Source organism: Anopheles coluzzii, chromosome X (assembly GCF_943734685.1).
Source record: "Anopheles coluzzii chromosome X, AcolN3, whole genome shotgun sequence".
NCBI classification, from domain to species: Eukaryota; Metazoa; Arthropoda; class Insecta; order Diptera; family Culicidae; genus Anopheles; species Anopheles coluzzii.
In genome coordinates, this window is record NC_064669.1 from 10,397,498 (window position 1) to 10,423,202 (window position 25,705).

Genomic DNA, 25,705 nt, shown 5'->3' on the forward strand with positions numbered 1-25,705 from the left:
GGGGGGGGGGGGGGGGGGACCACTATCTCTCGTTCTGTGTGCGTGTTTGTGCCCGAAACACAAGGGTTGATTTTGCGCGCGAACGGTCATTGAACTCTCTTATTCGCCAGTCTCCCCCCCTTGTCCCCGCCCCTATCTATCCCCTTGTTCGCGCACCCCTTTTGTTGTATCACCAAATGGTGTGCGTGCGCGGCTATTTGGTGCGAATGTCAAGGTGGTTGTTGCTGTGTGTATGTTGTTGTTTTTTTTTGTTTCTTCAAAAGATGTAACGCACTACCGCGCGCTCTTCGTGTGCGCGCGCAGTGTAGCTCATGCACGCTTGTGTGTAAGATGGGTAAGAATTAAAAAAAAAAAAACAAACAAACGAAAAGCATACCCCTACACGCATTGCTCACGCATATGTTTGCGACCGATGAGATAAACACAACCCCGTACAGCTTTGTACGGCACGCTTAAGCTCAAAGCGGCGAAATATTTTAGCCGATACGACTTATCTGTAGCGCGCTCTCCCTCTTCGCCCGGGATTGCGTCTTGGGGCTGGGGTTTTTTTTTTTTTTTTGTTTGTCGGACAGACGCAACGCTTCCGCGGGGCTACCAACGCAACGCGGGAAGCGCGTGCACTAATTGACGCGCGTTGCTCAGGCAGCGGCAGTTTCTTCGTTCGATTCCAAGCAAACCGAATGAAGAGGAGGAGGAAGCTTTCCAAACGCTAGAGGATTTGTGCGAGAGCTTAGGTTTTGTCGTGTTATGTGTGTGTGTGTGTGTGCGTCGGTGTGTGGTTTTTGAGTAGAGAGAACACGGCAAAAGCAGCGAAGCGAATTTCGATTTATTAGCAACCTTTTGCTGCTGGTGCGAACGAACGGAGAAAAACCAACTCCCGAACAAGAACAGCAACAGCAACAACCCAAAAAAAAAACAAAAAAGCGTTAGCAATTCCGAGCGCTAGAAAGAGGGAGAGAATGAAGCACGCAATAAAGCAAGCGCGCATACACACGCATTTGCGAATTCAATTTTGTGAACCGGCCCCTACTCCCTGCCCGCAACCCACCCGGACACAAGTGTGCTGGTCCAGGGTGAATTGGAAATGAGCATAGAGAGAAAGAATCGCGCGTTCTTGTGTCTTGATGCTATTTCTTTCCTGTTTGTCTGTGTGTTTTTTTTTTTTTTTTGGTATGGAATTTTCAACTGTCATTGGCGATATCACTCCCGTTCCCGTTCTGTGATGAGCCATCGTTGCTAGACAAAAAAAAAACCTCAAGCATCAATTAAAACCGGTGTCGATTTTATCGATTCGAGCGATTGATCACCACTGGCTTTAAGATCACGCTCCGAGCGGATAAGCGATATTGCGTCAGTGAAGGTGATGTCTCTGTGTGCTAGCTGTGTGCATTCTCTCGGTCGTATACACACGGTCGTACACTGCTCGCGCGCTACTAATCCTAATCACACACAAACCTACCCCGCTCTGCCCTGTGATACTGTGAGGTGTGATGTGCCTAAATCGACAAAAGAATGGACGGATTGATTTGTTAAAGTGTCGTCCCGCACGTTGCTTTTGTATGCGTGACTGATCGTTCGTTGGACGCGTATTGTAGGGTTTCGGGGGTAGATCTCCATCGTTTTCTGTTTCCTTTCGATTAGAACGGAGCGATTAGAATTCTGGATATGATCTGTCAACTTGACAGCTCAGCTCTTAGCTGTTATTTGGCGTTATTTGGCATGAGCCTTGAAGCACACTGCCTAGACTCTCGCATCTGTTTAATCTTCCGAAAACTTTGGCCAATCATGCTAACGCAGAAATAACCCACCAACCACTCCTCGATTGCTGCTTCTCAGCGCCTCATAGCGCCTCGCTAATCTCGCCAAAACTCTAAAGACCACGCACACGCCTCTAGAGCAGCCCCGAATGTGTGTGTGTGTGCGTGTTGCGAATCTTGCACAAGCGAGAAAAATGGATAACAGAGCAAGGAAGAAAAAACGCGTAAAGAAAGGTGCGCGCGCGCGCGCGCGCCGCTTGCTCCAGGGGGATCCGTTTTTGGGAATCTATTCCCTCCAACCTTCTTTTTTCTTCCACAAAGCCACTTTTTGGATCCTCAAAAACCGTTCCGAGCGCATGTGCTTGCGGCACACAATGCGTGCTGAACCAATTCTTCGAAGACACGCTCAGCGGCTTTTGGGGTTTGGGTGTTTTTTTTGGTGGGATACTTCTTGAACCCTTTTATTTTTGTTTTATGCCTGTCAACCGGATGTGTGTATGTTCACATGTGTGGCTCTTGGAGGAGGGAGCGCTCTCCAGCTCTGTAATGTGCACAAACCGACGTCTCTCGTTTCGGAGAGGGAGTCCTCCATCCAAAACAGAAAACCCCGAATCAAAACGAATCTAAACGAACGATATCAAAACTTCGAAATTGCTGGAATAAAAATATCCCCCCCCCTCCCGCCCCCCTTCTCCCCTTCTCCCCTCTTGCTGAACCCTTTGATTCTTTTTGTTTGTGTGTGTGTGTGTGTGTTCGTTTTTTCTATTCCTTTGTTGACCGTTGCCGGTCCCAATTTCTGCCTCGGCTGCGTAGACGCACAGAGAGCGTGGTGTGGCTGGCTGCTGCGCTGACAGCGACCAACGTTCAGCGACGAAACGGCCCGAGGATACACCGATAAGCGACCCCTCTCCATGCCTGTTTTTTTTTTTTTGAGCGCGTGATCCCCTGCTGATCGTTTTCGGTTGGCATTGCCGCCCCGGGGGTCATTGAACCTTTGGAGCGCGTACGGATCCCTCTCTCTCTCTCTCTCTCGCACTCACTCACGCGCGCAACAGTGCGAGGAAGCAGCAATAAAGCTACACGCAAAAATCGCACTGCCCGAAAAAAACCTTGAACTGCTGCTTCCCCTCACATCTCCCGTGCTCTCAGGCCACCCGCTCCTATACGGTCATCCACTAGACGCAATACCTTTTTTTTTTTCTTGCTGTTGCTATTCTTTCTCTATTCTCCAACACGCACAGCGATCAGTTCGGTGTGTGTGTGTGCGTGTTGTTGTTGCCGGGAATTAATATGAATTTATATTTCTCTCGGCCCACCGAAATTGACCAACCGAAAAATGCGGCGCGCACGTTCGCCCATCTCGCTTTCCCTATCTCGCTCCCTCGCTCTAACTCTCGTTCACTACAGTGAATCTAGGGTGTGTGTGCGTGCGGGCTCGAGGCGTCCAGAATGCGTACTAGAGAGTGAAGCTAAGAGAAACAGAGAGCGAAAGAGATAGAGACACACGCTTTGGGTTTGATCTATTAAAAGTGCGAACTCTCTGTCCCGATGACGACGACGCACTCTTTTGTTACTGTGTGTGTGTGTGTGTGTTTGTGCAAAGAAGAGAGAAATAGAGAGAGAGAGGCAGATAGTGGGATGGAAGAGAGGAGGAGGGAGGCCCGGTCAATCTAGAGGGCCCATTAGAAACCAACCCAAACGCATGGAAATCAATTCCCCGTGCTCCATCCAATCGCTTTTTTTTGTGTACCTTCTTTGTCTAGGGGGGGTTCGTCTCCCGTCTTCCCTTCCTATAAATCACTTGGCGCAATACTTGGTGTATGGGGAGGGCAGGCGCATGGCTGGTAGATAAGATGGTGGTGCTGTGTGTAAGCCGCTCGCTTGCGTCACTATAACCACGGATGGGAAAGGGCGAAGAAAGACAAAGGAAGGCGGAGGGGGTGTCTTTGAATATTTAAACATTCCCAATTTCGCTTCCCTTTTGGACCGCCTCCCCTGGTGCGTCTCTTCTTCTCGCTCCTGTCTCTATTCGCAGGTCAATTTGTGTGTGCGTGGCGTCCATCTTTCTTTTATTTTTTTTTTTTTTGCACATAGAGAATCAGCCACCCGGAAGTGTGATGGTGTGTGCGTGTGCGTCGAAGGGCACAGAGTAAAAGCGGGGCTCACCTTCTTCTTCTGTCTATTTCCTTCTCGGCCAGCGCTGTGCGTATAAAAGTGCGTGCGCAACCGGGCCGCGTGCGTTAGGCTGCGTAGATAGCTCCGTGACGCCGGTTGCGTCCAGCCAGAGGCAGCACGATTCGAAAGAATCGTTCAAACTTTCGGCAGTGTCCGCAATATTAATTATCGTCCAGTTGTGCCAAAGTGCCAAAAATGGAAAGGGTTCGTCGCTTTGGCGTGCGACTCTGTGCGCCGCTTGTCGGGAGTAACGCAAGTCCCCTCTCCAGCTCCAGCGCATTCCATTCATCTCCAGTGCTTCGGGTGGATTGCAAAATAAAAATTGCACCGCCACTACCTCTTCACCCCTCCACCCGCAATTAGTGAGTGCACAAGTGCAAGCGACCGATCGAAATTCCTCCGACCGACTACTACGGGAGCAAGGGAGGCTAGTGGTGGTGTTACCAAGTGGCCCATTCTACACGGGAAGGGGACCGGGGATTTACAAGTAGAAGCAGAAGAAGAAAAAAAACGACCAAAGAGTGCGCTTAAACCTATGGGCTTTCCTTGCTTACCCGCTTATTCCCATTGCAATGGCGCAAGCGACGAACGCCGAACGAGTAAGTGGCGTACAGCATCCCCCAATGTAATGTGTGTTTATGTATGTGTGTGTGTGTGTGTGTGTAGGTGTAGGAGTACGTTACTGATACAGTCCCGTAATTAGTTTGAGGCAAGAAAATGGTACGGCGAAGCAGCAAAATGGGATCGTATGACGGCTAATGGCGGTGTGGCGCGCGCGCAGCAGTACCTGTGCTGTGTGTGTTTTGTATCCGTGTTTACACTTACACCTCCCCCGTTGTTGGTGCGTACGATCGAACGTTCCCCCCGGGGGTACTATTGCTGCTGTTACTACTACTACTACTCCCCCCTCCCAATCCCGGGAATAATATAATATAGCAGAGGTGAGACACGGAGTGACCGTTAGAAATTGGTCCGTGCAAGAGCGCGCGCAGCCTGGTGAAGTTCACAGCTCTACTTCAAGATATCCGTGTTCTTCTTTTTCTTTTGAACAACCCACAAAGAGAGCAGTATCTCAAGTGTATCATGTGTGTTGTATGTGCGCTTTTTACGAACCTTGCAGCTCCGGGCGACGAGTTCCGGTTTTTCACCCCAACCAGAACGTACACTAGTGATGGGGGAAAAATGAAGTTTTCGTCGCAATCGATTTCAGGCTAGCTCCGAAGTTTTCGTTGGAATCAAATCCGGATAGTAGGACCGAGATCGGGTTTCGGAATTAATCCCGGAATTGTCTCCGGAGTCGGAATTGGCCCTAGAATCGATTCCAGAGTCGCAGTTGGTTTCGGCATCGCCACGAAAATAGGCGTTTAGGTCCTATGCAAAAAAAAAAAATCAAAATTCTTTGCAAACGATCCATGCCCTTGGCTGGCTATTTCGGATCTGATTTCAGCTCCAGAACTGAGTTCTGATTCTGGATCCAATTCAAATTCCGGAGATGATTATGATTTCCGGAGCCAATTCTGGGATTGGAATCGGCTTAGGAATAGGTATTGGCTCCAAAATCGGAATCGGCTCCAGAATTGGAATCGACCCCGGAATCGGCTTTGGGATCGGAATCATCTTCGGGTATTGATTACGAACGCGAAATCTGGACCCACCACCAGAAGAGCATACACTTGCAAAGTACTGTGGGGAGAGGTAGTGCCGTGCCAATGGTGCATTTTAATGGATAATGGGTTGTGGGAGTAAGGAGCCTACTACATCTGAAGAGGGACGTGCCAATGCGGGTGGAAGAAATACGATCTTTTAAGAAGATATGCAATACGCATCGTGCGCGCAAGAGCGCCCTCTAGGAAGGTCCCGGAAGTGGTGGAAAAAACACACTGTGGCAAGTGTTAGACTGTTTAAAACTAATTCTGTAGTTGCGTCTTCTTGAAGTACCCAATGAAAACGCGGTTTGAAGTTGGAGTAGGTCCTAGGATATTATTGACTGTTCGTGTTATTATTTTCTCAAGAATTGTGGACGAACCGAGTCGTTGCTAAAGTTGCGCTCTCATCAGATAAAGTACTCGCTCGCTGGTGCGCAGTATCGATCCTAAAGTACATACACACACACTCCAACATTGTAGCTATGGATATTTCTATTCTACCTACCAACGGCGCTGTACCTGCCTGTCTGATTGTATGTCGTCCTCTCTGTGTGTTGGTGGCGTGCCTTGGGCCCTGAATGGTACACTCGAGCCCTAGCCGCGCTCCTCTCTGTCTCAAAGTCTCTCCCCGTTACCTGTAGTTCTTACATAACCTCAAATCGCAATCGCTTCCGCATGCAGGCTTGTTGGTGTATTATTTTTTGGGTACTTTTTACTCGCACACACACACACACAATAGAAGTTAGAGCTATACAAAAGGGGCTAAAAAGTGGGTCCTTAAAGCAGCCGAAGTGCAACAGCAAAAAACAAATCTAAAAAAAACACACACACAAAGCCAACGCACATCCTCTTTGCTCCCCGTCCCCTAGGGTATGAGAAAAAAGGGGATTGTTTTCTACCTCTTTACTCTTCTTTAGCGCGTTTTTTTGTTCGGTCCTTTCGTCCTTTTTTGGGTTCACTCCAAAATTCGTGGTTGGTGTGTGCGTGTGTTTGCAGTTTTAAATTTTGGCATTTCGATTCACCCTTTTGTGTTGCCCGTGTGCTGTGCTGGTACGGTACCTCCCGCATCCATCCCCAAATACCTTTCCTTCTCTTGAGACACACACACACACACACACACACACACACACATACACACTCTACATTTTTGTGCTATGCAGCTCGTGTATGTGTGTGTATGTTGATTGTCGCTTTGTCTTTGAGCGTTAGATTTCCCTTGCTTTGTGTCTTTAATTTGGGACCTTTTTGGTCTAAATATGTGTGTGTGTGTGTTCGTAGTGGTGCAGCTGCAGGGTGTATGAAGCAGGGCGTACCATTTTTTTTACATTTGCCCGCAATATTAGCAAATGAGAATGTTTTTTGGTGTGGTTCGGGTTCGTTGTCTATGGTGTTTTTTTTTTGTTTCGCTTGTGGGGTGCGTGTGTGTGAGTGTTTCATCGTTATGAAATGAGTTTTTTTTTATATTTCTTCCCTGGTAACTCCAGCGGGGTTCGATTGCAAACTTCAAGTGTCCTTGTAGTTGCATGACGCGCGTGTGTGTGTGTGTTTTTCCTTCTCTTATTATATCTTTTTTTTGACAGTTTCAAAAATATGTATTGGTAGATTTTCGTCAGAAAACTCCACTCCACTGCCGTCTTCCTTCCTCTCGCGTAGCTCTTGTTGAGCGCTTGCAGCAAAGACTTGTACTAGGGGCGCGCAAATACCTTGGTTTTGCTTTGGTTGGGTGTAAAACCGAGACAAAAAAGGCAAAGAAACCAAATAAGGGTATCGGTTTTATTAATATTGCCTTCCGCGTTGCTTTCTCTCTCTTTCTCTCACTGCCCGGTTTTAGAATAACTGCATGAGAGAGTTCGTCGCCTGGTGCGCACAACAATCAATCGATTTTTTGTTGTTGTTCCTTTGCGTGGTTAAATAAAATTGAAAAAAAAAGGTACCGAATACAAACACACACACGTACATTAAAGTCTGTTTTGCAACAAAAAGGAAAGCTACTACCTGCATATCTTAGGTGTGGCGGATTGGTTGTTGAGTTTTGCGAGGGACTTAAAGGTTTCGTACGAAAATAACTTTTTTTTTTAATATCATCGCGCAATGTAAAGGATGGAAAAAGGGGGGAGGGAGGGAACACACAGATTTGGCAGTTGAATGTAGGCAAATCCGTTAACCCGTCTCCCAACCTTTGGGTTAAACACGAAAATGACCGCAACAAGACACGAACCCTACTACGGCGTCTCATCCGTTGCGAGATGTTTCCTTTTTTTTGGGGTTTTTTTGTATGTTGGTCTGCTGTTCCTATTTTATTTCTCTCCGAACACTGCGTGTGATTCAATTCTTAGAAGAATGGGCCATACAATCATGGTACAAAAAATAAAATAAAATAAATTAAATTAAAACTTGCGACAGAAAAGCGATCGCTTTTATAGAGCGTCATTATAGTGTGATTTATTTTATAGAGAGAAAGAAAGATACCATCCCCACACCTCGCACCCTTCCAGTGAGCTGGCGATGAGTCGGAAAAGAGGGAAAAATAATGCATCACAACAAGTAGCAAGGGCAGAATGAAAATAAAAATATATTAAAAAAAAACAAAAACGGTAAAATAAATCAATCCATTTATCGAAAAGATATCACGCTGCCGCCGGCCCGACATTTCCCTACAGGGCGGCGCGCATTCTTTCGCAGTGCACCGGTTGCTTCTGCCGCAAATAATCATCCTCTCTGTCGCGCGCTCTCTCTCTCTATTGCTTGATTAATGGTTGGTGGTGCACACAAGTACAGCAGGATGATGATGGTGCGCTCTGCCGAGAGTGTCCTGCAAACTACACTTTGATTAATAGAGTGTGATTTTCGTCAAGCCGACACAGTGTGGCACCCCTGCTTACCCCCGTGCTCTTGCTACATATCGCGCAAATCGCGCTCATCTGTCACTTTGCACGAGTTAGTGATTTGCGTGTCCGTGTGTGTGTGTCTTAAATTCCGTGCGGGCAGTTTTCTGTTCTTTTTCCACGGCTTTTTCTCTACTTTTCACATGGAGCAGAGCTTGTGTGTGTGTGGGGGAGGGGGCACCATTCAATTAGAAACACATGACAAGCCGCCACAGAGAGGGACACACACACACAACAGGGCAGGGGCAAAAAGCAGGCCGGCCGGGATGTCAATTGGAATGCGTTGCTCATTAATATTCGTTTTAGCGCGCGCGCGCGGTGTGTGGAAAAGCCCGGAAGCTTTCTACATGCGCAAGTCGTACAGGAGAGGGCGTAGGATGGACGGGTGGGGCATGTCCATTAGCAGCGATCTGAAGAACGCGCCACCCCCCGGTGCGCGAGGTGTTTGTGCCGCCGACGCTTCCCTACTGTGTGCGGCGCGGAGGTCAACCCGATCGCGCGCTCGTTATCGCGCAAGACCTCTTCGCGCTGTGGGCTGCAGGCGGAGATTGAGCAGGGATGCAGGGTGAAACTAGAGCACAAACAGACACACACCCGCGCGCGACACTAGGACGGGGAGAGGGCCAGCGTGTCCTCTCTTCACCTCCCCTCCCCCCCCCCCCCTCCTGCCAGCGCAAACTGATGGAGCGCCGAGCCGGTCATGCTGGGGCCCCCCGACCGAGACCGCCGACTGTAGCCGACTTTGCGCAAGTCATCCGGACACTTAAGCCCCACGGTTGGTCTCCTCGGTGGGTGGTACAGGATGGCGAGGACGAGTACGGGGGCAAAAACCATTGGGTGGCAACACACATACACACAAACACTTTTGGAGCGACATCATGCGCTATAGTGCCACCGAGTTGACGAGCGTTACAGATATGCGCGCACCACCTGTCCCTCACCCCCTCCCCCCGATGTAATGGACGCATCTTTCGGTGTCCTGCGGGCAGAACGGAAAGCCTCCCCCTTCCCCCCTCCCCTCACGGGTCGGTGTCGTGTAAGTCGTGGGGTCAAATCGCGCTTTCACCGGGCGACTTGTGTCGAGTAGGAAGCGGCAAAAAACCTTCCAGCGCGCGCACAGATAGTTTTATTGCCCTGTCAATATTGAGATATTGACGTCGAGCTCCCGACAAGCGACATCGCGCTCTTCCCCCTCTTTTAGTATATGGCTATCCCCACACACACACACACACACACGCGTGGCAGGAGCAAATCAATTAACAGTCGGAGTCCGGGTCGGCTGCTTTGCCTACACCGCAGGATGGGGATGGACAGCCGGTAGGCGTTGTGCGTTCCCCCTCCGTCGTTCACCCGGACGTGCTCCTGACGTGGACGCTCCTAGGAAAAACGCTCCAATCTTGACCAAATGGTGGAAAGTGAAGCAACAAAAACAACACAACAACAAACCGAAGAATGACGTTTTCTGTGGCGCAAAATCACACCCCGGCTCTGGCGGTGCTGTTGTGCGCTTTACAATGTTGCTAAATGTAGACTGATGAGGTTTTTGACCTCTGCGGGTCCCTAAGCCCCCCCCCCCCCCACCCACCGGCTTTTTGTTGCTCCCGTGCTCTGTCGCAAACCACCGCCAGCCCCCAAGGCGGCACAGTGGGCAGTGGCGGGGATGAAAGTCCAAAAATGAATATTTCAGATTTCTTGATTCTGAGTAAGGCAAAAAAATCCACACGTATCAAATTGAGAAAAAAACACGAAATTCCAGTCCCGTGCTCTTGCATTAGTTTAGAAGATTCAGAATCTCAAACTCCTCTCAAGTGGTGGAATAAAAAATCAACTTGATAACTATGTTTTTTACACCGTTTTCGAGTCCAATCGAACAGTTTAAAGCTGCTTTTGAACATTGTTCAACTATAAGTCAACATTTGACGTCTAAGTGAAAGACTGAGGCTTTTCGCAACTAAACCTTTGCTTTCCCCAATATTAACGTACGTTTATATTGCCCGGGTTCGTTTCTTCTGTGATCATTTTGTTGCAGTTAAGTTGTTTGGAGCCATATTTTAATTGATTTTGTAGTAATTTAATAGTCAACTACTAATTTTGAAAGTATTGCGATAATTTATTAGAAAATACATTCATACAATTATTGGAAATGAAGGCACAAACAAGAAGTCTAAACTGCATACAGCAAACGGAAGGTAGGGGCATCACTTGTTTAGTTACGCTTGAACGAAGCTCAGATAGGCATCAGCATTTCAGTTAGACGTCAAATCTTTAATAATAGCTGAACAATGTTCAAAAGCAGCTTAACATTGTTTATTTGGGCTAAAAAAAGGTTTAAGTCTTCAAACCATTGTAACTTAAAAAAAATAAATTTTAGAAAATGAATATGTTTTGGAAAACCCTTTCCAAATCTAGTATCCACAAAAATGTGGAGTTCTTGAAAATATGTCAATTGCTTTAGAAGTTAAAGAGTATAGTGTGCCCTCCTTTCTCTACAATTTCTCAATCGTGTATCGTTGACGTCATGCCTAATTTAAACGCCGCAAAACAACGTGGTCTCATGTAAACCAAGCCAAACCTTTACATCCAAACAAAATACCTATAAAGAAGTTAGGCGCTACTTTGTGCCACTTTGCGGCAGATATTGGCATTTTAATAATAGTATTCAACTCCAATTTTTAATAAAATAAAACTTTTTCTGGTGAAGAATGGCTAACGGCACATTATGCTTGCGATGTTTGGGAGCAGGTGTGGATGCAATTTTGATCATTTAATATGTTGCTCATCGATGGCGATGCGATCATTTATAATATTGCCAGCAACTATGGTACTATCGAAACTTCATTTTACAGTCGTTGCCGGCAAATGTTGGGTCTAAGGCATCAAGTTTTGACTCTAACGCACCTAATTTTATCCGTCAATAATTATTAGGTTAAATTTTGTTAGCAACACGGTTGACGTGCAGTCAAAAATTGATGTCTTCGGGATAAAAATTAATGCGCACTGTCAAAAACTGATGCCTGAGAGGCAAATATTGCCGGACACGCTGTCAAAAACTGATGCCTTGGAGACAAAAATAGGTCCATTAGAGCCAATAGCTAGCGACAACGACTGTATTACAACTGTAGTTCTTTAAGCGAAGATCACTTAACAAAGAAGCAGCTAAAGGGAGTAACTATTTACAGGGATAGAAATAACGTGAACATGCTGCTGGTAATAGCTCTAGAGAATCATAGGGAAGAGTTCTTCGCTTACGCTGGCAAAATTAATACAAGAAAGCTCCGAAAGGCTGTGCCTAGGCCAATCGGTTTACCAACATCTTTGTTACAAAGCTTGTCTGCAGTGAATGCTTTGAATATCAAGTACTTTGTAAATAGAAATATGTTATATGAATGGAATTGGAATGACCCGGCGAATTATTATAAACTAGGTCGCATTCCATCCAGTTGTTTTTTTTAATAATCATAATCGTTGTTACATAATTATGGAAACATTAGTCAATAGTACCTAAGAAGTCATGTATTGAATGAAAATTACTTTTATGGCGCTTTTTTGTTGTAAGAAGATGCCCACTGTGCAAGCAATGGGGTAGCCTGCCATAAATTGGAATATCTGGAGCTTCTCTCCGTGCGTCCATTGCCTATTTTGTGTGTGTGTGTGTGTGATTAGATTGACTTAAAAAAACATTTTAGAGTGAGGGATAGTGGCAGTAGAGGAGAAGAAGTCTGTCAAAACTTCTTCGCGGTGTGTCCTCCCTATTAACATAACCTGTCATAACCTTCAATTTCCGTAATCGAGCACAACGGGCGCAGGGCGCGCAGCGCATTATAATCCGCCACTCTGTGTGTGTGTGTGTGTGTTCTCGTAGACTCGGGCGGGATCGAGAATAAATTAATTACCCCTTAAGTCAATAGAGTAAAAAGGAGAGATAGAGAGAGTCGGGATATTGCGATGTTTGATGCTAGAAGTGCAAACAAATAGCGAAGCGATGTGCAAACTACAACTTCAAAAAAAAAAAACAAGGAAGAGGCAAAAGAAAAAAAAACAAGCGAGCCTAATCTTAGCTCGCCATGAAAAAGGGAGCAAAGGTTTGGGAGGTGGACCGGCAACTCCAATCGCGGCAGGTGCAAAGCTGCTTAGCTTGATTTATATGCGCTACTTTGTGTCACGGGCTCTTTTTTATTATTATTATTCGCTGTTCACGGATCGCCACCGCCGCGAGAGACAGCGGCCGATGCGGGGAAAAGGATTCGCTTTGTACGCGTTTTAATATCTCGCGCGCACCGTCATCTGATTTACAATCCAGTCGGGCAACTATTTATTGGGGAGGGGGTTCATTTCTTCTTTGCTATTTTTGGGGAGGGTTCGTCGCTTACCTTTTCCTCCGCAGAGTGTGAGAGATGCCCAATGGCGAGGATAACTGTCGAGTCGAGCAAATTAGCTTAAATCGTTTGTGTACGGTGCGGCAAAGGTGGAAGGCAAAGGGGAGGGGCCACAAACAAGCACTTCTTTTTGTGTGCTTGGTTCGGGGCTTGATGCGTCTTAACTAGCAGTGAAAAAAAAGGCTTATTGACTGTTAACTCATAAAACGATCGCAAACTCTCGATGCTGAAATACATTTTATGTTATTATTTATTGATTCCCTCTCTCTATCTCCGGTGTGTGTATGTTTGTACTCGAGGCGGAGGGGGAAAGGATCCGCCTTTTGTGTAGCGTGAGGACCGATTACCACCACCACGGGGAAGCGGCACCGGAGACTTCGCCTCCGCGGATGTGTGCTATTGAGATGAATAAATAAATAAATTCCTCGCAAGCTTTTTCGGCCGCCGAACTCTTCACTCTTGCCTGCACATCTTCTGATGAAGAGCTGTCAGTGATTGAAGATGATAGCGCAGATAGATTTCTTAGCGGGCCGAGGGAGGTATAGTGTCCGTTAGGTTTCGTATGCATTGCGAGCTGTCACCGCCATCGAAGCTGTGCGGTTTGGCTAAATATCTTCGTGTCTTTTAGCAATCCTAGACGCGCGATCCAAGCTTGGGGAAGAGTCAAGGCAACACTCCTGAACGCATCATGTTACTGTCAAAATTTCGACCACTTTAGAAATCAATGGCCTGTTGTGGGCATTTAAAAAAACAGAGCGAGCGGGCTTTTGAGAGTCAGCACAGCTCTTGTCTTGGGTGATGATAGGGGGGAATTGTTAGTCAGATTCCGACTACGGCAAAATAGGGCCCACTAGTTCCGCCAGGAGTCGAACTCGTCTGGAGTTGGAGCCGTCCGGAGTTGGAGCCGTCCGGAGTTGGAGTCGTTCGGAGTTGAAGTCGTCCGGAGTTGGAGTCGTCCGGAGTTGGAGTCGTTCGGATTTGGAGTCGTTCGGATTTGGAGTCGTCTGGACTCAGCCGGGGTCATCTGGAGTTGGAGTCGTCTGAAGTAGAAATCGTCCGGAGGCGGCCAGAATCAGAATCAAACTGGAGTAAGAGTGACCCGGAGTTGTTCAGTGTCGGATGGGATTTCCTCTAGTTTTTTTCGTCTTTTGCTTTATGTGCCATACACTGCGAACAACTCCGAACGACTCCGGATGACTCCGGACAACTCCGTCTTACTCCGGACAACTCCGTATAACTCCGGACAATTCCACATTACTCCGGACAACTCCGTATTACTCCGGACAACTCCGACTTCAGATGGCTCTAAATGACTGCGGATGACTCCAGGCGACCCCGGACAACTCCGGACAACTCCGGACAACTCCGGACTACTCCGGATTACTCCGGACAACTCCGGACAACTCCGGACAACTCCGTATAACTCCAGACAACTCAGAATTCAGATGGCTCTGGACGACTCCGAATGACTCCGACTTCAGATGGCTCTAGATGACTCCGGATGACTTCAGGAGACTCCGGACACCTCCGGACAACTCTGGACATCTCCGGACAACTCCGGACAACTCTGGACAACTACGAACAACTCGGACTTGAGACTACTGCGGATGACTTCGGACGATTTCTGGCGATTCCGAACGGTTCCGGGTAATTTTCGTAGTGAAATCAATTCCGTTTGTTTTCGTCACTTTTATCCATCTTCTGCGGGACGCTCTCTCCTGCTCGAACGGATGGTTCCAAACACAGACAGGAATGTGTACTACATGGCACGGGAAGTACACGCTCCCACAGCCAAAGCCGAAAACAAACAAACACCAAAGAACGCAAGTGAACGTTTATAATTAGACCTTGGAGTCGGGTGTTTGTGTTGCAACCCGGAATCGCAGTGCAACTGCTGATGGCAAGTGTGCTGCTACTGCTGCTCCTTCGCTCCCGACGGCTGGGCGGCCAGGGCTGGGTATGTGTATGTGTGTGTGTGAGTGCCTGTGCAGGTCAGGGCTGTCAGGCTGTCAAAGTTCGAAACAATCGACACGCGGCGGGCCCTCGCCGGGGTGGCCTTCGAGCCTTCCAACCTCGAGCGGGTTTCGTGCGGCAAAAAAAAAAAAATAAAACAGGGAGAGTCTAAACACATAGAAACGTCAAATGTCAAACGGTCCGAAGGGAAACGTCAAGCCTTCACCTCCCTTCCTGCTGGATGGATGGGGAGCTCTGTGTGTATGTGTGGCGCGGTCTCTCTCTCTCTCTTTCCCTATCGGGGGCCGCACCACGCTTCTCGAAACGGTGTTTATTTATCTCTAGGTTTGCGGGGTCTTCCGACTCCACCATACCTTCCCTTTGGTGATTGTAAAATGATGGATTTTAATATTTTCCGCTTTCTGATGGAGTTGTGTTAGTGGATAAGGGCTAAGGAGGACCGGAGCGTCGGTCGGTCGGTCAGTGCGCCGAGTTGTTGTTTGCCCAGGAGTCTTAGCTGCTGCGCGAGCGAGCGACAGAGTACGAGAGATAGGTCAACTACAATGCAACACAACACACCGTGCTGCACACATGGCTGCAACCTGCTGCTGCTGCTCAGTTGGCCAACTGCCGCCTTTCTATCTATTACAGGGCTTGCGCAAACCGTGTGTGCGCACTGTGCCAATGCTGTGCAGCTGTGCCCCAACAACAACAGTTTGTGCGCCGTCCAATGCTTAGTGCTTCCTGCTGCTAGTCCATTGCGAACCGGGCAAACTCTGTATGTCGGTGTAGTTGGTTCCTTGCTGTAAGTGATTGCGCCACCGCCGTCACCCTCATTGCGCACGACAAAAACTCCGTTGCGCCGCCGCCGCCGCACATTTGTTTATTGCTTTGCGTGAGAATCGATGAGAGTTTACAGCGACATGGGGTGAGCGGGAGGACGATGAGAGGAGGACATAAAATACCTCTACACCCCCCGCTCGCCACTGCATAAGATCATCTTAGCCGCCGTGTCCCACACACGCATCGGTTCAATCGGTTTTTTTTATGGTGCGCCGACAGTTGACGGTAAGGTAAGCAAAGGGGGGCACCCTCGCTAGTGGGAATCTTTATGAAGCAATCAAAACACAGCAATTGACATCTCTCTGGTCTGCTCCGATTGACACTGCCACGGCCGATGCATTCAAACAACTTTATTCAGTGAACGCGCGCAAAAAAGACGGAAAGAGAAAAACAAAACAAGCCACGAACCCTATTTTTGCGTTTTTCAAAGGATTATCGATGTTTTTAATACACACACACAGAGAAAGCAGCATAAAAGCTTATTTTTCTAAGAGCGCTTAAATAAGAAGCTCCTAGTTCTTCCATTCAGTGCAAAAAATAAATAAAAACACTTCAAAATAACATTTACAGGGTTTCGTTCCGCAAAATCTCGTCATCCTTTATCGAAATATTTCAACTTGAATTTCCTGTTGTTACTATTGTCACCCGCAGTAAGACTTTATGAAAAGCAAAAACAAAACAAAAAATAGCAAGAAAGGTTCAGTGCCACTGGCTCGTGCTGAAATTAAATAAATCCCTGCAATTACGGTTATGGTAAAATAAATAAATAAATAAATTAGTTTAGTGTAAATTCCACCACTGCGCTTAACTGTCGCTCATTACGACACGCGGTCGGACACTGGGAAGCTATGCAAACACACACACACACGCACACATGCACACACACACAGCGCGTGCAGGGCCTAAACTCAAAAAGGGCTCCGGTGCACACGAGCGAGAGCTAAATACCACTTAATATATCAGCATATTTGCAAGGTCTCGCTAGACACGAATTTTATTTGTTTTCCTGCTTTACCTGTCTCCCCTTGCCGCGGCACCACCCATCCCTATACCCTTAGCCCTATATACCCCCGACCTGGCTGGTGGTGGTGGTTGCATTCTCTTCCGATGCTAGCAGCAGCGGCGCCCTTTGCTGCCACCAGCTCGTTGTCGTTGTTGGTTGTTGTTTTTTTTCCTTCTTCTCTCTCTGTTGCCCTCTCGCTCTCTCTCTGCCTTTCGATTGCACTCACTTATTCCCTTTTACATGCCGTTGCAGATAGCAATCATTGGTGCACCCACAATGTGCAGCTCGAACTCTCGTCTTTCTTCTCTCTCTGTCTCTCTCTTCTCTCTCTCTCTCTCTCTCTCTCTCTTTCTCTCTCTCTCCCTCTATCGTTGCTTGTGTCTATCGTGCTCCAAATGCAGTACCTCTCCGCCTTGGGTGGGAGAGGTGGATGGGTGTCCCTTCCCTTCGTACCTCTTGTTCGCACTTTAACGCTCTGCATTGCGTTGCATCGTCTCTTCTACACCCAACAGAGGGGGCGGAGGACTGCCTGTGTGTGTTGGGGGTGGGGGAAGGTGCTGTGATTTTTCGTTTTTTTTTTCGTTCGCTCCCACCCATCCACCTCTCGCAGGCAGTCCCTTTTAGTGCTGCTATTATTTCTTTTAGACGTTTCCGCGTGCTAAGATTTTCCCCATCCCCATCTCCACCCCCTATGCTCGCTCCACCTTTCCTTCCATGGTGAGCCCTGTAACGCGCTTCGTCACGTACGCTTCCTTGCGTACCCTTTTATGTTGGGTGCTGCCTGTGCTGCTGCTGCTGCTGCTGCGGGTGCTGAGCACAAAACATACACACACACACTATGCATCTGACTGGTTGGCGTTGCCTTCTGCGCCTCCTCCTTTCCCCTGGTTTTGCTCTGCTAAAACACTGCTAAAACACTTCTTGCACTTTGTGCATTCGGCAAGGCGCTCCTAATTATACCGTTGCGGTTGCGCCGACGCATTCATGTGTTAGAGCTCCACTTGTGTGTGTGTGTGTGTGTGTGTCTGTGTGTTGATTTAGTTTTTTTTGTTTTGTATTGTAAGCGGGGGGGGGGGGGGGAGGGGGTGTTCGTTTTTGCTCTTCTCTGTTTAGCTCGCAAAAATGGGAATTGAACGCGTTGCCCTTTTTGCTGTGGAGTTTTGGAAATGGGAGAAACCCCCTAACCATTGGGTAGAGAGGAAGGGGAACTTCAAAGAACGGAGGTGATGTGCGGGGTGGGATAGAGTGTTTTTTTTTCGCATACCCTCGCAGCAGTGAATTCGGCTACCGCAAAGACGAGGAAGGAAATTCATTTGGAAAACATAAAATTTTCCTCACTGTTTTGCTCTTCCGATTGCAATACACAGGCGCAATTTGAGCGAGCATATTTTTTAACTTTATGGCACAAAACGGTGCTCTAATCATTCCCGTACAAATCAATGGCATGCATTCGGACAAACCAAGACGAACGCACTACTGTTTGTTTAAACACAATGTGTTGTGTTTCATTAGCTTAAGTCGTGTATAACATATAGGTATCAAGCGTGCAAAGAAATATGCAAAGAAACCCATAGAGATTGCTGGGCATATAGTAAGAGTAGGAAAGCTAAAAATCAACCACAAAAAAAAACAAACAAACAAACAAAAAATCAGATGCAAAGAAGAACTAGCCAGTTGTGTGAACACGATCGGAGTCTTCGATCCAATTTTTACAATTTTGGAACCGATTCCGGAAGGTATGCCCGCCCAGCTGTATCCGGAATCGCCCAGAGTTGTCTGGAGTCGTCCGTAATCATGTGGAGTTGTCCGTAGTCGTCTGGGGTCGACCGGAGTCATCCAGATTTGTCCTGCATCGATCGGAGTTGTCCGGAGTCGGAGCCATCCGTAGTTGTCATCCGGAGTCATATGGAGTCGTTCGGAGTCTTCCAGAGTCGTCCGGAATCGATTGGAGTCGTCCAGAGTCGCAGTCATGAGGAGTTCTTCGAAGTCATCTGAAGTTGTTCGGAGTCATCCGGAGTCATCCAAAGGCATCCAGAGTTAGAATCAGGTGTTGTTCGGAGGCATCTGAAATTTTTTGGAGTCATTCAAGGTCATCCAGAGTTGTCCGATGCCGTAAAGAGTCGATCGGAGTCATCTAGAGTTGACCGGAGTTGTTTGGAGTCTTCCGGAGTCGTCCGGAATCGATGGGAGTCGTCTGGAGTCGAAGCCATCCGTAGTTGTCATCCGGAGTCATATGGAGTCATCCGGAGTCTTCCCGGAGTCGTCTAGGGTCGCCGTCATCAGGAGTTGTTCGAAGTCATCCGAAGTTGTTCGGAGTCATCCGGAGTTCTTCGAAGTTATCCGAAGTTGTTCGGAGACATCCGGAGTCATCCAAAGGCATCCAGAGTTAGAATCAGGTGTTGTTCGGAGGCATCTGTAGTTGTTCGGAATCATTCAGAGTCATCCAGAGTTGTCCGATGTCGTGAAGAGTCGATCGGAGTCATCCAGAGTTGACCGGAGTTGTTTGGAGTCTTCCGGAGTCATACATGGAGTCATACATGGAGTCGGCCGGAGACTTCCAGAGTCGTCCGGAATCTATCGGAGTCGCCCAGAGTCGGAGTCATCAGGTGTTGTTAGGAGTCATCAGATGTTGTTAGGAGTCATCAGATGTTCGGAGTCATCCGGAGTTGTGCGGAGTCATCCGGAGTTATCCAGAGTCGGAATTAGGTGATGTTCGGAGACATCTGTAGTTGTTCGGAATCATCTGGAGTCATCCAGAATCATTCAGAGTCATCCAGAGTCATCCGATGTCGTCAAGAGTCGATCGGAATCATCCGGATTTATCTAGAGCCGTCCGGAGTCGTCCAAAGTCGTCCGGAGTCGGGGCATTCCGGAGTCTTCCGTAGTCATCCGGAGTAATACGGTGTCGTTCGGAGTCATCCAGAGTTGTTCGGAGTCATCCGACTACCGGACGACTTCGACTCCGGCCAACTCTCACTCACGGCGGAATTAGTGATTCCAAATTTGCTGAAGTCGGCATTGAACAACTCACTATTCCCAGCTTTTGGAAACTATACTTTCTAATTCCTAGATTTAAAAAAGCAGATGAACATGAGGCAAACAATTGTAGTGGAGTCGAAAGTATCCAAATAGATTTCTTATTTACTGGTCTAAAAGCTGCCGTCGACCATGTACTATTGTGGCTTCGTTGCTATTTTGTGAACAGGATCAGGATTACGTAAAATTTGGAAAAAGCTAGTTCAGATAACTTCACAAGCACCACTGGGGGTTGTTCCTCATGGTAGCAACCTTATCGCTTAGCGGGGCCAAATATATGTAAATGACATTTGTTGTGTTTCTTATGCAGATGATGAAGACATAGTTCGTCCAGCTAATGCTACTGCTGATCATAAAGTGCTATCAGATCAGACTAATTCTGTGTTCACATCTGTTAACACTCGGCAAACTGTCATTAGTCAACCTTACTCAAAACCGATTGATGTTTAGTTACCTCTTCTTATGGCGGGGAGAGCACGCAGAAGAATACTTTGTTCTATATGAGCTCCCGATCAAACGATGTTATCTCGTGTCTCGTAAGATGCAAGACCAAATGGTTTTTTTATTACAAGAATGTGGTTGTACTAGCAAGATGAAGGAAAGGCGCGTAGTGTGGTGCTTTGTGCAGGTTTATTGAATTTAAACCCGCCTTCCGTAGTACCCACAGCGTGCTTCGTGCTTGTGTGCAAATCAAAATAACAGTGCGAGAGGAGGGGACGCGCTGATATTTTAACTTTGGCCAAGAGGGAATGGTTTGAGAAAAAAACACACACACGGAGGGCTCCGTCCGATCGTGCGACGGGCAGCGGCAGCAACCATTCAAATCGATTGTATTCTCTCCCTACCTCGCCGCTATCTCACTCTCTCTCTCTCTCTCTCTCTCTCTCTCTCTCTCTCTCTCGTTCCTGTTTTCTCCCGCGGGCTTTGGGTAGAAACTGGTGTGCTCCTTCGCGTGTGTCCCTCCCTCCCTTCCGCTCGTCACCAACGGTCGCCAGCAGCAGCCGCCGCCTCGTCGATGATCTTGTCTATTTTCGATTCGGCGCATGTTGTATCCGTGTTGTGGTTGTTGTTTTTTTCTTCTTCCTTCATTTCTTTACTTGTTGTGCCGCAGGCGCACTTTGCACAATGTTCGTGTCTATTGCACCTTCTCCCCAACTCCCTTGCATGCCACACTCCCACAACCCCCCGTCCTACCAGCGAGGAAGGATTCTCGGGCAGCTGGTGGAGGCGCGGTTTCGGTTGAGCGGATTGGCCTTTCTCACGGGATGCCCATCTTTTCCACCCGAGGGAAACACCGCATTATCCTCCTCCCCGGCCCCATCCCCCCCGTTGTTTTACATCACATATTTAACCTCTCTTTCTCTCTCTCTCTCCCTGCCCGGTAGGCGGCGAGTGGAGCGAACCGATTGGCATTTAATTTGAATGTTTCGGGTGGCAATTTTGCCATGCTGTCGGCGCTAGTTTGTTGTTGTTCGCGCTCTGGTAAGCTTGACAACACACAAAAAGGTCCACCACTCTCTAACACACTCTAACACGACAACGCGCTACTAGCGGTTGAGAAAAAGATAGCTGTGAAGCTTTCTATTCTTCCAGTTACAACTTTTGTATCGATTGAACAAAAAATAAAAGAAAGCTGGGATAAATACTTGATTGGACAATAAAAAAAAATAAGCAAAAGGGCGATAAAGAAATATTTTTTACGGTTAAGAAAAAAAAAACATAAATTTTCTTTGTTTTTTCTTTCTTTTTCTTTGCCCCATTAAATGCGTCCAAAAGCGAAGGATGGGTAAGGGTGAGCGCTCATCATCATTTGTACCGCTGTAGTGTGTGTGTGTTTTTTTTTGTGCTGTGCAGTAGTGTACTGGCCCTGCGTCGCTGATAATGACGGCAGACTTCTAATGGGGCAGAGAGGTTCACAGGGGGATGTTTCTCCCGTTCAGATAACGCGTAACGTGTTGCTGTTGTTTTTAATGCCGCAATGGTTAAAGGACAATGGTGTCGGGGTGTGGATGCTGTGGCTGCATTGTGCCCAGCAAGAAAAGGTAATTAGGGACAGCTTCAACTACAAAAACACACACACACTCTGGCAAGAATGGGTCGGAAGATGGTGTACGTAAAAGATTAATGTATATCGTTTTTTGTTTTGTTTTTTGTGCAGAGTATGGAGTGGAGGAGAGTCGTATTTTTTAATGTTTATAAACGATTGCAGGAAACCAAGCAGGTAGGGGAAATGGGCGAATATTTATCAACGGCAAACACACACACACAAACATCGCTTCCGAAAGCAAAGGAACAAACCGGGACCAAAATGCATCCTGCTGGCAAAATTTCCTTCTGGGAATAGAGAAAAGAAGTTGTATCGTTTTTATTTGGTTTGTTCAACTAATAATTATTATATTTTGCTTATGTGCTTTTTTTTCTTCTTTGGTTTTTTTTTCCTCTCGCATATCACGCATAGTACATCCCTTTAACAAGAGCGCAAAAGTCGGAAAAGGTCAAACGCGCGGTGCTGGACGCGCGCGCGAGGCTGGGTTCGTCGCTTCGATTGAGTGTGTCGCTCGCGCAAGTCTTTCGTTGCGGAATTTGGACGCGCAGAACGCACACCATCACCGCCACGGTGCTGATTGGCGTGTGAATTCGTGGCGAACCTTTCTGGTGGTGCTAGCATTTTAATCCCGAACCGGGTGTGTGTGTGTGTGCGCTGAAAGTGTGGCGCAATTGGAAATTGCTATTGCCGTGTGTTGTTTTTTTTGCAGCAGCAGCAGTAAATATTTGAATACAAACGCTTATAGCGGGGGCTCATGCCCACCCATACACCCTTTCCCCCCCCCCCCCCACTCCACGTCATCGTGAAAATGGAGGTGTCTTGATGGTGGCGCGTGCGTTTTTTGTTTCTCTCGTTTTTTTTTATATATTTTTACTATTTTGATCTCGCCTTTCCCCCTCTCCACCCGTCTTTCTTTTGAGATGGAAAGGAAAGTGTCACCCTTTTGGTGTGGCGCAGAGAGAGGGGGGCAAAAGAAAACCCAATATAAAAAAAAACAGCTGTGCATCTAATCTAGTGAAGCGTGAAGCGTCGGCGGCAAGGACGAGGACGAGGGCGGGAGCAGCGTTTGACAGGAAGGATGACAGCTTCGTTACGGAGGTGCGCAATCGCACGAACGGGCGGGCGGGTGGGCTCGGCTCGGCGAGATAAAGTGTCACACGAAACGCCATAAAAGGACAACAACAGAAGGCGAGGGGGGGGGGGTGGGTTTTAGAGGAGAGAGTGGATGGTGCGCCCAGTGTGTGCCAGCCAAACGATCGGCTAAATTTGAATACACAAGCCTATGGTAACTGTGCCCCCCCCCCTCTCAGCAGTTCTTTTTTGATGTCTGTTTTCCAACGGAGCCAATCATTCAGTATATCCCCCCTCCCCAGCTCACTGCCATTGCCAGTGACCGATCGGTGTGTTTTGCGTTTTTCGTTATTATTTATTTGTCGCGCTTCCTGCATCACGATGGCGCTGCACAGCCACGGCAGCGCGCACTGCACGCGGCCGGGTTCGTCGCTTACTCCAATCAACCTCGTTTCGGTTTCCCGCCCTAAGGTTGCCCTAATGCACATTTGCATTTCGCATTTCCGTCCCGCACGGCCGGGACCGTACCGCTTTCGCAACGCGATAGATCATGTGATGTGACCGTTCGCTCCGGGGCCATCCCTCCTCCGGCCGCGACCCCAAAACACACCGGTGTAGGTGACTGTTGTGTGCCTTCTATGGTAATGCCTGTACCTTACCGCGCCACTGCGTGGAATGATGCTGTGTGTGCGCGCTGGCCCTCCCTTCTGGCGAAGCGCTGCTGGCACGCACAATCATCAGCTCCTTGTGCGTTCGTTGCTCGTTGTTTTTTTCTTTCTCTCTCTCTCGCGTCGTCATCCTTCCCCCCCCCCCCTCCCCAGATTGTGCGTGATTGACGTGTTTTGCGTTTTGCGGCTGCGGGCGAAACATGCGTGGGAAACTACTGTGTGCATCTATGTGTGGGGGGGCGTTGAAGAGTTCAGAATGCAAAGCAAATGTCTTCGCAAAGTGCGTCGTCCGTTTGATGGCGAATGGCGCGTTGTTCTAGTGCGTGATTGGTGCCGAAGAAGATGAGGAGAAAAGAACAGGAGGGAAACTGTGCGTCTTTATGCCGTTTTGTGCAGTAAGCGTGAACCACCGAAGAGCTAAAAGCAGCATGTAGGGTGTAGGTCTTGCCGTTACTCAAAAGGCTTTTTTCCGATTGGATTTTTTCTAGTACAAATTTAGTATTATATTAGAATTCAATTGAAAATATTATTTATGTTTAAATCTTAAGGAATAGTTAAAAAAACATTGATATATTAGATTAATAATTTTATTTACTCACTAGCCTACCTTATTCGTTTAAAACATTTATATGAAAAATTTAAAGTCTTTAATTTGCATTAAAATGACAAGTAGCGCAGTCATTTTGCCTTCTTGTACCTCCATTTTGATTTTCTATTTATAAAACAATGATGTGAACTGATCACTGTTGCGCCATTATCTGCTCAACACGATACTTTGATGTTAATCTCTGGTCGAAATTTGCTCCGAAATATTTAACAATTATCCTTGATACAATCATTACATTACTTCCAATCATCACAGTACGTAACATACGTTTCTATGCCGAGGTTTAGATTCCGAATGATTGTTGTTCCGGGTTGTTGGAAAATATTCAATACAACAAAGCGTTCTCTGGTGAAGAATCAAAATAATTAAAAAAATAATAATAATAAAATTAATAAAAATAAATTTTCAAAATAATTATAATCTTTGCCACATGGTCATAAAACATTCATAATTTATTTAACTTACATTTCCAACACATTAGTGTACGTAAGAAATCGTGTATTCAATGACAATTACATTTATCTTTTTGTTCTATGGTGTTGTCCACCGTGCAGTGGTTTACAAACAATGATTACTGCACGCATCTTTGACTGTCGGCAACCCCAAAAGACCGACCACTCCGAGAAGCGTAGGCCAAAACTTGCAGCCATGTCTTCCGGGATCGTGGGAAGCTTTAAAGAATCAATAAAACACACGCTCGCTTAAAAATATCAACCGGGTGCAGTAGAAATCCGATAAGTGTTTTTTGATAGTTTAATTGCGTTTCACGTCTGAAAGGAGTGGAAACGGTTTCAACTAGTAGTCTTACAGTCGTTGCCGCTAAATGTCGACCCTAACTCACCTATTTTTGTCTCGAAGGCACCCATTTTTGACAGCATGTCACAGTGTTTGTCTCTAAGGCAGAGATGTCAAACTGATGGTCATTGGAAGAGATTTACTCAATGCCACAGGTTACTATATTAATTGTCAGATCATGTCAGTTATTTTCCTCCCTTATCTCTATGCATGTATGTATAAAACAGATAAAAAAAATGCAAAAATTGTGCAAAATCGTAGAAGGAAAATCAAACATAGTTATTATGATAAAACTGAGCTTTTTATTTCGCACAATATTATCAAAATGATTAAAAAATCAATGAATATTATTGTTCAAGTTAAATAGTAAATAGTAAAAACGAGATGATAATCATAAAAAAAAGATTATATTTGGCAACTGTCCACGCATCCACGTTTTCCAAGTCAGTAAGCGCCATCGCATTCTTTCTCTTCGCTGTTCATTGCTCCTAATTGCGCTGTAAATTTGTTAGCAACGAATATTTGATGAACAATTCTTAACACAAACAGCTCACGATTTAGTATCAACCTCATTCAAACTTGTGAATGTCTCACTCATATGTATGAAGTTTAAGAGCATTACTTTTTTTTTTTGTTAAGCCATCAATCAAGGCACTTGGTAACCAATTAAGCAAATTTCTATAAGAAAAAGACTGGCCCGAAGTAACAAATTCACTCAGCCAATAGGAATTTACTGCTGGAATTTACTGCTCTCTCTATTGGAACAAACGCGTTATTCATGGCCAGTTTTTGCTCATTATTTTTGCGTATTGAATCTTGTTAGTTGCGATCAGGAGACCTCTG

General features: G+C 46.9%; 1 protein-coding gene across 3 annotated transcripts in view; it reads left to right on the forward strand.

Annotated features, from left to right (window-relative positions):
* Positions 1-25,705, forward strand: part of LOC120961086 (homeotic protein female sterile-like) — a 159,736-nt gene that overhangs the window by 84,842 nt on the left and 49,189 nt on the right. The window lies entirely within an intron of this gene.